The sequence below is a fragment of the Eptesicus fuscus genome, chromosome 3 (genome assembly GCF_027574615.1).
Source record: "Eptesicus fuscus isolate TK198812 chromosome 3, DD_ASM_mEF_20220401, whole genome shotgun sequence".
NCBI classification, from domain to species: domain Eukaryota; kingdom Metazoa; phylum Chordata; class Mammalia; order Chiroptera; family Vespertilionidae; genus Eptesicus; species Eptesicus fuscus.
Window position 1 is genome coordinate 81,360,405 of NC_072475.1, and position 13,700 is coordinate 81,374,104.

Genomic DNA, 13,700 nt, shown 5'->3' on the forward strand with positions numbered 1-13,700 from the left:
ATAGAGAGATAGCCAAGATCTGGAAACAGACCAAGTGCCCATCAGTAGATGAGTGGACAAGAAAGCTGTGGTACATTTACACAATGGATACTATGTGGCCATAAAAAAGAACAAACTCCTACCTTTTACCACAGCATGGATGCAATTATTATGCTAAGTGAAATAAGTCAATCAGAGAAAGATAAATACCAGATGATCTCACTTATATGGTATTGTGGAATCTTACACATATTTTGTCAGATTTCTTCGTCAGTATTTTTTAATTTTAATGCTATCATAAATCATATTTTTCTCATTTCAATTACCAACTTTTTGCTGCTAGTGCATATAAATACAATTTATTTTCATATGTTGAGCTTGTATATTGCAACTTTGCCAACTTCAGTTATTAGTTTTAAAACCTTTTGGTATATTCCATGAGATAACCTAAATAGAAATTCATGTCATCTTCAAATAAAGACAGTTTCACAGTTTTTAAATTTCCAATTGGATGCATTTTATTTCTTTTTCTTCCCTTATTGAAAAAAATAGAACCTCCAATACAGTGTTAAATGAAAGTGAGAGCAGACATCCTAGCTTGTTTTATCTTTAGGGTTTTGTAGATGCTTTTTATAATTATGAAAGTTCCTGCTATGTCTAGTTTGCTGAGAATTTTTATCAGAAATGAATGTTAAACTTTTAAGTTTCTGCTATATGAAGATAATCACATGGTTTTCTTTTTTAGTTTGTTAATAAGGTGGATTTCATTGATTGATGTTTGGCTGTTAAATAAACCTTACATTCTTTAGCAAATCCCACCTAGTCATAATTTATTATCCTTTTTATATATTATTGGCTTCAATTTGCTAAATTTTAGTTTAGAATATTTGCATTAATGATCTGTAATATATATATATATATATAATGTCTTTGTCAAGTTTTGGTGTCAGAGTAATGTTGGTGTCACAGAATGAGTTTGGAAGTATGACCTTCTGTTTTTTATATTCTAGAAGAGTTTGTGTAAAATTGGTATTATTTTTTTCTAAAATTTTTGGAACAATTTGCCTGTGAGGTCATGTGGGCTTGGATTTTTCTCTGTGGGAAGATTTTTGCTTTGATTTGTTTTGGGGATGAGTTTTGTGGGAATTTTTTGCTTTAATAAGTATTTAATTCCTCTAATAAATAGATACAGATATATTCAGATTATCTATTTCTTCTTGAGTGAGGTTTGGGAGTTTGTGTCTTTTGTGGAATTTGATCTTTGAATATCTGTAGAATCTGCAATCTTGTCACCTTTCTTGTTCCTGATATTGATTTATGTCTTTTCTCTCTTCTTCTGATCAACCAAAATTTAGAAATGTTATATTTTCATTTCACTTGGTTAAAAATATTTCTAATTCCCCTTTTGGTTTCTTCTTTTCTCATGTATTATTTAGAAGTATATTATTTGTCTCCAATATTTGGATGTTTTCCAGGATCTTTCTGTTATTAATTCTAATTTAATTCCATTGTGGAGTTAAATTATCTATTAAACTTATTGGGGTGACAATGATCAACATGAACATATAGGTTTCAGGTGTGGGTTTCTATGTTACAAAATCTGTATATTGTGCTGTGTGCCTACCACCCAAAGTCAAATCTTCGGTCACTATATATTAGGACTCCTTTCTCTCCTCACTCCCTGAGAAATAGACTTTAAATGAATTGATTCCTTTTGTATGTGCTGAGAATTGTTTTGTGATCCATAATATGGTCTTTGTGACCTTGAATAAAATATATATTCTGATACTGCTGAGTAGAATACTCTGTAATTAGAATTTCTTTTGTAATTAGGACCAGCAAATAATAGAAAAAAATGTTGGCCAGAATGAGACCATCTGGATTTAGCATCAGTCTAATTAGGATAATGATGATGACAATGATGATGATGATAGTGATGGTGATTTTGGTAAATAGGAGCTATTGTTTATTGGATGTTCAACACTTTTTTCTAAAACTTTCCTCCCAGTTTATATCTAGAAGATGATCTAATTATTCCTCTAGAAGTCCACTGGGAGTACTCAATTTTTGGTTTTCCAAACAATACATTTTTACATTCTCTGATTCTCATTAGCAACCCTATGAAAGTTTGAGATGAAAAAGGCATAATTCAAACAACTTAAGAGACCTGCCCAAGGAACAGAATTAATTGTATGGTTTAGGGATTCACAAACTTTAGTGTGTCATAATCTCTAGAGGGCTTAAAACACAAAATGTCTTCTCTTGTTAACTATCTTATGTCTAAAATTATATTTTAGAGAATTTTTTGGCTACAGAAAAAAAAAAAGTAAAGATCCTTGAGAGGGGTAACATTATGAGACAGTATATTACCAGCCATTACACCTTAGACTCTAAGGCTTAGAGTTCATGAAGACATTCTAGACAGATTAGAGAATGGGGGAGAATTTGGGTTCTTGAAAGGAGTGGGGAGAAGATGAAAAGCTATGCAGGAAGTTGCAACCAAGACTCTACTAAGGATTTGAATGAAATACAGGCCTATGCTAATCCTAAAGGACATTAAAATATACAGAGGACCTTACTTTCCTAAGCCCTTCTCTTTTAAATCCACCCATTCATCTAACAATGCATTCTTTCTAGCTTGTTTTCAGCTCCTTATTCTTCCTCTAGCCTTAACCACAAGAACTTAAGGAAAAAAAGAATAGGAGCAAGGAACCATCTTAGCATCCCTAAATATATCCAATTCATGACTGCCTCTTGACCAAGACAAACCTAAGTTTCAGCTTTCATGGTCCCACTTGACAAGGTGAAATCAGTTCCCCTGAAGCCACAGGCTATTCACATATCACCAGCAGGATCTCAGACCTAGTGAAAAAAGACTAGAATCCTTCAGAAAATAACTTCTCAATTACTATTCCAGACAAACACTGAGGGCATCATCTTTCCCCCTCAACTTCTCCTTGCTAAAGTAAAAGAAAATAGCTTTCTTTGAAATTATGTGATTCATTACAAACATCTGACAGTAATTAATTCCAGGAACAAGGCTTAATTACAAAGACATAGATAAAGCAACAGGGAGGGTCTGATACAGAGTCCATGGGATGAGATGTGGCAACTTCTTACTCTATGTATCATCAGCTCTCACTGCCTGGACAGAAAATTGGTGGCCTTTGACTTGTGAAATACCTCATCTCCTGCACCAGTGCCCAGGAAAGACATTAAATTGTGTCAAAGAATGCTAATCACATAAGAGGATGTTGACAGGGCTCTGAGTTTTCCCAGAGGACTGGAATTGCTCATTTCAAATGACCCAACTCATTTGTCAGCACAGGATGTGCTATATTGACCAACCCTCTCAAACCAGTGAGGTTAATATATAAGAGTCAGTCCCTTTCCTACATACCAGCAATGAACAAGTGGAATCAGAAATGAAGAACACAATATCATTTACATGAACCACTAAAAATGAAATACTTAGGTATATATATATGATCTACATGAGGAAACTACAAAACTCTGATGAAAAAATTCAAAGAACTAAATACATGGAGAGATATTCCATGTTAATGGGTAGGAAGATTCAACATTATCAAGATGACTTAACCTATAGATTCAATGAAATCTCAATCAAAATACCACAAAGTTATTTTGTAGATATCAACAAACTAATGCTAAAGTTCATATAGAAAGGTAAAAGACCCAGATTAGCCACACAATATTGAAGAAGAACAAGGTTGGAGGACTGGCACTACTCATCTTTAAGATTCACTATAAAGCCAGAACAATGAAGATTGTGTGGTATTGCCAAAAGAATAACAAATAGATCAATGAAACAGAATAGAGAACCCAGAAATAGTTACACATAAATATAGTCAACTGCTCTTTGACTATCTCAGGCAAACACTGAGAACATTATATTTCCCCCCAACTTCTCCTTGTTAAAGTAAAAGAAAATAGCTTTTCTTAAAATTATGTGATTCATTACAAACATCTGTAACAAAAGTAATACAATGGAGCAAATATCATCTTTTAAGGGAGTGCCTCTTCAACAACTGAACATCTACATACAGAAAAAAAAACAAGAATCCAGTTGCAAGCCTTATACTCTTCACAGAAATTAACTCAAAATGAATCACAGACCCAAAATAAAGGGCAAAACTATAAAATTCCTAGAAGGTAACATAGGAGAAAACCTAGGATGATTTTTTAGGTACAACACCAAAGTCAAAATCCATAAAAGGAAGAATTGATAAGCTATACTTCATTAAGATGAAAACCTTCCGCTTTGTGAAAGGCAATATCCACAGAATGAGAAGACAAGCCACAGACTGGGAGACTATATTTACAAAAGACACACTGATAAAGAACTGTTATCCAAAACATACAAAGATCTTAAAATTCAACAATAAGAAAAAATAACAACCTAGACCAAAGACCTTGACAGACAGACACCTGACACAAGAAGATATATAGATTGCAAATAAGTACATGAAAAAAGTGCTCCACATCATATGTCATCAGGGAAATGCAAATTAAAATAACACTGAGATACAGCTACATTCCTATAAGAATGGCCAAAACCCAGAACACTGACAACACCAAATGCTGGCAGGGATGTGGAGCAACAGGAACTCTCATTCATTACTGGCAGGAATACGAAATGGTACAACCACTTTCAAAGACAGTTATTTTCTTACAAAACTAAACATACTCCCACCATCTTATATAGCAGTCAAGGTCCTTGGTATTTATGCAAAGGAGTTGGAAATGTATGTCCACACAAAATGCTGCACAGATGTTTGCAGCTGCTTTATTCATAATTGCCAAAACTTGGAACTAACCAAGATTTATTTCAGTAGGTGAATAGAAACTGGTATATTCAGACAGTAGAATATTATTCAGACCCAAAAAGTAAATGGGCTATCAAGTCATGAGAAGAAATGGATAAACCTTATGTGCATATTACTAAGTGAAAGAAACTCATCTAAAAGGCCACATATTGTATTTATTACAATTATATAACATTCTGGATAGGTAAAACTGTGGAGACAGTGAAAAAAATCAGTGGTTGTCAGGTGTGGGTGGGACAGAGAGATGAATAGGCAGAAACAGGATTTTCAGAGCATTAAAAATACTTTGTATGAGATTATAATGATGGATATATGTCATTATACACATCTCCAAACCCATAAAATGTGCAAGACCAATAGTGAATGCTAATGTAAACTATGAACTTTGGGTAATTATGATGTGTCAATGTACATACATTAACTGTAAAAATGCACCACTCTTGTGGGAGATGCTGATAAGGGAGGTTATGCATATGTGGGGGCAACAGGTATATAAGACATCTCTGTACTTTCTCTCAATTTTGCTGTGAACCTGAAACTGCTCTAATAAATAGTCTTAATTTAAAAAGTACCTCAGCTATCTTATAAAGAATAGATCTTTTGTATAAAAAAAAGCAGAACTGTCCCTAGCAATAAGTTATATTGACTGATATATATCTTGCATTTATTTGGCCAATGTTTATGGAGAGCCCAATATATGCCAGATACTCTAAAGCCGTGGTCGGCAAACTGCGGCTCGCGAGCCACATGTGGCTCTTTGGTCCCTTGAGTGTGGCTCTTCCACAAAATATCATGGCCTGGGCGAGTCTATTTTGAAGAAGTGACATTAGAAGAAGTTTAAGTTTAAAAAATTTGGCTCTCAAAAGAAATTTCAATCGTTTTACTGTTGATATTTGGCTCTGTTGACTAATGAGTTTGCCGACCACTGCTCTAAAGTATTAGGGCCACAAAGAAGAGATTATTCCTTGCTCAAGAGGAAAACTAACATTTAGGGAATGAAGAAAAGCAATCCATTAGTTACTAAATAGTGTGTCGTGTCTTATGGATAGTGGTGAACACAAGAACATACGGAAACCCTAAGAGAGCATCTATCCCTTCCTAGACAGGTGGACGCAGGAAAGGCTTTCCAAAGGTGTTAGTTTCTGGTCACTACTACAGGGAAGAGGGAGTTACAAAAACTACTGATATCTTACTGTTCCCATAGTCTTGCCTTTTGCAGAATGTCATATAGTTGGATTCAGATAGTAGGTAGCCTCTTCAGATTATTTCCTTCACTTAGTAATATAAATGTAAGATTCATCCATGCCTTTTTGTGGCTTGTTAGCTCATTTCTCATTTGGCACTAAATAATATTCCATTTTCTGGATACAACACAGTTTATGCATCTACTGAAACACTTCTTGGCAAGCAAGTTTTAGACTCGAACAAAATAAGAATGTTTACTTCCTCATAATGGCAGTTTGATTAATCAATAAATGGAAGGCAAGATTAAAATGATATAAAATAGAAAACAGAGCTAAACATTGTTTAACTCTATTTAGAAATGACAACTGCCCTGCCTGGTGTGGCTCAATTGGTTGGTCATCATCCTATGCACCAAAAGGTTTCAGGGGTTCAACTACTGGGGTCAGGGTACATGCCTGAGTTACAGGCTCAATCCCTGGTGGGAGGCATGCAGGAGGCAGCTGGTCAATGATTTTCTCTCTCTCTCCCTCTCCCTTCCTCTCTCTAAAAAAATCAATAAAAATATCTTCTTTTAAATGACAACTATCTGTTGTAGTTTTGTACTGCTGCCATTAGAAATCACCACAAGTGGCTAAAAACAAACATAAATTTAACATCTGTAATGGTGTCAACAATAAAAAATGTAATATATTTTAGTTCTGTACTTGTGAAGTCTGATGCAGTCTCACTGGACTAAAATCAATGTGTTGGCTGTGCTACTTCCCTTTTTGGAGCCTCTAGGAAAGACTTTGTTTCCTTGCCTTTTCTAGCTTCTAAAGCCTACACTCCTTAGCTCATGGGCCCTTTCCTGCATGTTCCAAGTCAGCAGCATACTATCTCTTTGACCTTGCTTTCATCACCACATTTCTTTCTCTGACTTGTATTCAGCCTCCCTCTTCTGCTTGTAAGGGTCCTTGGTGATTACATTTGGTCTACCTGAACAGTTAAGAATAATCTTCCTATTTTAGATCAGTTAATTAACAAACTTAATTCTGTCTGCTACTTTAATTCTCTTCTGTCATATAACCTAACATATTCGCAAGTTGTGGGGATTAGGATGTGAACGTCTTTGTGAAATTTTCCCAAAGAAGTGAAGTTTCTCTAAAATCACTATGACAAGATGGTTCAAAGAACCTAAGGAAAATGCAGATGTTAAATAAACTATGTTCGCCTTGGGAGGTTAAAATGGTTAAAGAGACAAAGCAGTAAAGATAAACAAGGAAATTTAGTTAAAATATTCTTAAGCCCATTGCTTGTTGATTCTACCTAAGGAAACCTAGTATATATGCGTTGTTGTGTGCACGGATGTGTTAAGATATCTCTACTGGGTTAGTCTTACCAACTTCAATGCACCATGGCCCTGTCACTGGGTTTCACCTAAACCAATGGAACCAACACATCCATACCGAGAAATAGCTCTTAACGCTTCTCTAACGATAGTAATTAGAGCCTTAAAAATGTTTATGCCCTTTGACTTAATAATTCACACTGGGAAATAGGCCAAGGTAATAATCCAAAATATAAATATCACATAAACACTTTTATTGAAAATTTAAAATTACAACAGCATGAGACAACAAAAGACATTAAAATAAGAGGTTTGTTATATAAATTGAGGCACAATCTAACCAACAAATAGGAGTTAGTGACTAAAACCCACATGACATTGGCTGCATGAGAAATCCTAAAATGCAAAAAGAAAAAAAATGCAGTTTGTAAAATGTTATACACTGACAGACACAACTATTTTAAAAATATGTGTAGAACAAAAAAGCTAGAAGAATATAAACCAAGACCAGTTGTCTGTATGTAGAACTATGGAGACACCTTTCCTCCCCCCCAATTTTTTTCGTAATTTCAAATACTCATGATAAGCAAGTACTTTTTGTACAATAACTGCTTTGGCTGAGTGTGTTCCCCAAAAATTCATATGTTGAAATCCTAACCTCTAACGATGATGGTATTGGGTGTGGGGCCTTTGGGAGATGCTTACGCCATGAGGGAGCAGTCCTCATGAATGGAATTAGTGCCCTTATAAAAAAGATTCCAGAGAGATTCCTACCCCCTCCCACCAGGTGAGGATACAAAGAGAAGTTTGAGCCCCAGAAAAGGGCCCTCTGTCATCCATGCTGGCACCCTGATTTTTAGCCTCCAGAACTGGGAGAAATAAATTCATGGTGTTTATTAACCCAGTCTGCTATCTTGTTATAGCAGCCTGAATGGACTAAGACAATGACAAAACGTTCTGGAAATAATTTTTTTCTTATTCACAACCATCGCAATAAATAGCTGGTAGAAGTAAGTGGATCTAGGAGGGGTTTAGATGTTAATACAGCAGATAATCAGATCTCTCACCCTTCTCACCCAAGTGAGTTATTCACAACATATAGGCCACATCACAACATATATTGGTAGCTCAAACACTCAATACAACAAGACAAAAGAAAAGCACTAACCAGGAATGGTGCCTAGATCAATCATACAGGCTGAGGCCCAATTTATATATTGTCTTAGGTTTAGATGAGAGTGGTCTGTTTCAGGCACTACACAGAGGGGTGGAGCCCAAGGAGGTCTCATTCAGAACAGAGGCTGATGGTGGCCATTACAGGAAAGCACAGCTGCCAGTCCACTGCACACTCAATAATGATCTCTTGAACAAGGAGCTACCACCCATTCTCCTTTGTTATGTGGCATTTCCCACAATACAACTACTGAGAAATAAGGTTCAGTAGTCCCCAACTCTGTCATGTGGAAAAGGAGCAAAGAAAGGGAAGAACTATCCTCTATAGCCATTTGTCACTTCTGGAGTGTGAGTGTGTGTGTGTGTGTGTGTATGTGTGTGTGTGTGTGTGTGTGTGTGTGTGTGTAGCCTCCTCTCACTCTTGGACCACTGTAGCTGTTTTCTAAATTGTTACCAATTTTCTGATCTCTACCACCTCCAATAAAAATTCCCTAAATCCCATAGTCCTGTTCTGCTGTTTCCTTCCTCTGATCTGGCTCTTGCTGTCTATTTCACTCACGAGCATTTTGTGCCCACTATTTGTTTCCAGTTTAAGTACCTTCATTTGCCTAATAGGTATGTGATGTATTTAAGCAATTAATAATGTCTTTTGAAATAATGAAGAATAACTTTCCTTAAGTTATTTTTGTTCCCTTCTATTTCATGCAGTAAAGGATGAGATCAAAAAAGGAACATATGTTTGCTGTAGAATCAGCCCAGTGATGACGAAAAGATGAATAATTAGGATTAGAGTTAGATTGCTCCTCAGGAAAGCCCTGACCTCCATCTCTTCAATCTACAGGAAAACACAGGCATTTAGCTTAGGGCCTGGTTTAAATGTGAATTTATTTGAAAAGAGGAATTTTTAAGCCATGTTTAGTCAGTGTGAGTGTGCTACAAATATCTACACTAATAAAAGAGAAAGATGCAAATTGACTGTACCACCACGACACCCACCAGCCAATCAGGAGTGAGTATGCAAATTAACCCGACAAAGATGGCGGGTTAATTTGTATACTCAGGCACCGAGTGGCCTGAGTTCCGGGAACATCCTCAGGACCCAGGCCACTCCTAGCCTGTAGGCCCACACGTAGGCCCTGAGCAGCCAGGGTCCCAGAACACCCCTGGCCACTCCAGGCCTACGGCGCAGGCGCCGAGCTGCTGGGGGCTGGGCAGGAACATCTATAGTGTCGCCATGGCAATGCGGCGGATGTTTCCGCCCTGTGGCCGCTTGCATGTGTGCTGGCGCCAAGTGGCGGACCAGGTCAATGCCCCCAGCCCAGCGTGCACAACGTGGGGCTGCCGACCTTGGGGGTGTGCCCCCCTGGCTGCGGGACACGCCCCTAGCCCAGTGAACACAACGCAGGGGGTCCTCTGTGCATGAGTTGCAAAGGAAACACCTTTTCTTTTTTAAATATATTTTATTGATTTTTTACAGAGAAGAGGGGAGACGGATAGACAGTCAGAAACATCGATGAGAGAGAAATATTGATCAGCTGCCTCCTGCACACTCCCCACTGGGGATGTGCCCCCAACCAAGGTACATGCCCTTAACAGGAATCAAACCTGGGACCCTTCAGTCTGCAGGCCAAGGCTCTATCCACTGAGCCAAACCAATTTGAGTATAAACACCCTATCTGACACCTCATTGCCTAAGCTCTCTGTACGCCGCCACTTGCAGTGTTCTTGGTAACTTGGGTAATAAGACTCCAAGAAGGTGATCTAGGGTTTTTCCACCACACTCTTGGAGAAAAAAATGAAGGTCCATTGCTAGAGGGGCTAAGAAATGTCATATCCTGCCCTAGCCAGTTTTGCTGGGTGGATAGAGCCTCGGCCTGCTGACCGCAGGGTCGGGGTTCAATTCTGATCAAGGGCATGTACCTAGGTTACAGGCTTCTCCCTGGCCGGGGCCCAGGTCAGGGCTCATGCAGGAGGCAACCAATCAAAGTGTCCCTTTCACATTGATGTTTCTCTCTGTCTCTCCCTCTCTCTTCCACACTCTCTAAAAATCAATAGAAACATATCCTCAGGTGAGGATTAAAAAAAAAAAAAAGAAAGAAATGTCATATCCTATGAAAGAGACATCTTGAAAATGCCTAAAGAAAGTTGTCATTATTTTCATGGTGAAGGGACTGGAGTCTGTGTTGATGAAAACACCTTGGTGGCTGCGGTGGCTGGCAGTGGCTGCAGCAGTGGGATGATGGGGCTGGCGCCTTCCCCTGATCAGCCTGGTCACCTCCTGCAGAGGGAGGCCAGACTGCCGTGGAGAGCGGGCCTAAGCCATCAGTAGGACATCCCCTGAGGACTCCCAGTCTGTGAGAGGGGGCAGGCTGGGCTGAGGGACCTCCCCCTCAGTGCACGAATTTCATGCACCAGGCCCCTAGTTTTTTTCGTAAGAGATTATGATAGGAGGGAAAAACAAAAAATATAAGGATGACTGACATCTTAGAAGACTGGGAGAGGGCAGCATCAACAAAAACCACATAGGAAATCAAAGCAAGGGGCAATGAAGTCACACATAATTGACTGCACCATTTTGCTTATAGCTGGTCACTTATAACCACAGTAACATGTCATTTGATAAATCAAGACTCATGCCTTTTTAACATGGCATCCCAACTTGGTTTTCAGAAAAATCACAATCCAGCTGGGGGTGGGGGAGTGGGGGCAGGGAAGAGCATTCCAAAATATATATCACATGAACTTGAAATGCCAGGAGAAAATGTATTTTCCTCCTCTATCCTCAAAGTGTGAAGCCTGAGGCATCTTTAAGAATGATTGCAGAGCACATGATTTTTCCCTCATAAAACATCTTGGAAGAAACAGGGACTATGCTTTTGGCTCTGGTTGCAGATGAAGCAGGAAATGTTAAAATATTCTGGACTCCTTCACAAAGCCTCTCAGTCTAAAACTGAGTAAGAAACTCTTTTGGAAAAGATGGGAAGTTAACAGGTGTGGGTTTTAAGTGTGTGCATTCTCCTCAGCTGACTCTTGGAAGTGTCCCCACGGCGCTGTCTTTGGGCGGTGGAAGGAGATGAAGCCGTAGGCAGGCTGATGCACAGATACAAAGATACGTAGTTTGTCAGGAGCAAGAAGGAAGCAGTGAGTCACTTCAGAAAAGAAGGATTAAGTGTTTTAACAAGTTTTTGCTTTTCCTGGAATTCTTACTAGGAAAAAAAAATACCATTTTTTGTGGGTTTTTCTTTGTCTTAGTGTAACCAATACTACTTTTACATTTTAGAGATGAAGAGTATGTTTAAATGTGCGAAACTAAGTGATTTTCCCAATTTGTACTTCTGTTTCATGAAGGTCAAGCAAAATGCCTTCCAGGAGATGAATTGCTACTCATCCAGACTTCAAAAATCTAGAACACTTATGTTTATAAAACTAAATTTTATAATAGTTCTGTGTCTTCAAAGGCCAAGGTATGCTTCCATTAAATACCAGTTATAATGATTCTGTAAAACTAAAAAAACATAGCGGTTTAAAAGAAAAAGCTCTCACCTTGGTTTCTCTTAAAGTTTACCAAATTCACTGAATTTTATCCAAAGCATTATGCTATCAGCAAAATATGTGCAGATGGTAAGAGAAAGAAAAAAAAAATCTCACAACTCTTATCTGTCTTCCAGTTTATAATACTTCACTTACTATTTTTACTGGAAGATACACAGAAGTGCTTAAGCAAATGTGCATGAAAAAATACCTAAAGGAGGTTGTTTCTGCTACTTCACTGAATCAAAATGTGCGTGATGAGGTTGGTGAGTATGATGTCAAGCACATATAAAAGTATTAAACTGTTACATATGAAATCAAGGCTATTGTTCAGTGCTGAAGCTTATCTCCCAGTTTGCTAGAATGGAAACCATACATCCTGAAATTATTCAGTCCCCCACTTCTGAGTATTTATAGGTTTAAGTTATTAGGAAAGTTATGTCTCTCTGGTGGTGGCTAATGCCTAGAGTAACCCCTTTTCCTATATGAACACCTTAAAGCACCTCTATGACTTGTATGTTTTGTCCAATTTGGACTATGGCCAATAAGAGATAAACATTCCCAAACAGAACAGCTTATTAAAAAATTGCAGCTGGAATCAATAGGGTGTTGATGAAGAAAGTAGAGTTGGAGTCCATTGTCAGCCAAGAGGAGGAACGAATGACCCAAAAGATACTTCCTGTTGTGAAAAGCACCATTAGATAATTTGCTTCAAGGAAAAGTTCAACTTTAGACAGTAACTAGGTAAGTAATTTTCCTGTTCCTCCTCAATACTGATAAAGAATGTATCACACTATATAAACTATATTAAGTACATACTTGTTATTTTAATATCTGAATCCCCTCCCCCATCTCCCATGAAACTGTGAGCTCCTTGTGGACAGAATCTCTGTCTTATCACCTTTGTATCCCCACTACCTGCTATGATGCTGGAGGAGTGGAGACCTTTGATAATATAATTGGGTTATCACAGTTATAAAAATAACTGGAATTAAAGGCAGAACAAAACAGCTAAGTTTGAGAATGAGAATTTGTCCACATTCCCAAGACTGTCCAGGAAAGAGGGTACTCATTCAGGGCAAGTATTCCAGGTCTTTGAGGAAAAAAAATCAAATGTCTAATATCTGTGGAAGTAAAAAACAAAAGAGCTATCTAATAATTACAGACTAAAAAATGTCATGAGCATTCTCGGGAGCCAAGACACAGTTAGACTTACTTAAAGGGAGATGATATAATCAATTGCAAATGGTTCTATAAATGTATTCAATGAACATTGAATATTTAAGGCTTCTTCCAATTTGATCCCCAAAATGAAATTGGCCTATTCTTTTGGCTATAATAGCTTATTGAACACATCCCATAGTGATGGTCAGCATCCTCACTCTTATTCTATAATCACAGCTGAAAAGTCTCATTGGTGATTTTGTTTTCTAAGGTAATTTTCTTTCCCAACAAGAAAGAAATAAGTGTTCTAAGACAACTTGATTTTAAGGTCAAGTACATCTTTAATAAATAGTAGATTGACATTATGGCACTAATCAGTCTTTCCTAGATTCAGTTAGCATTATATGAATTTTATGAGGATTTAATAATACCCAGAAACCAAACCAACATTGTTCAAGATGTACCAGTCAAAACATCAGGAGCTGGGTTTTCTT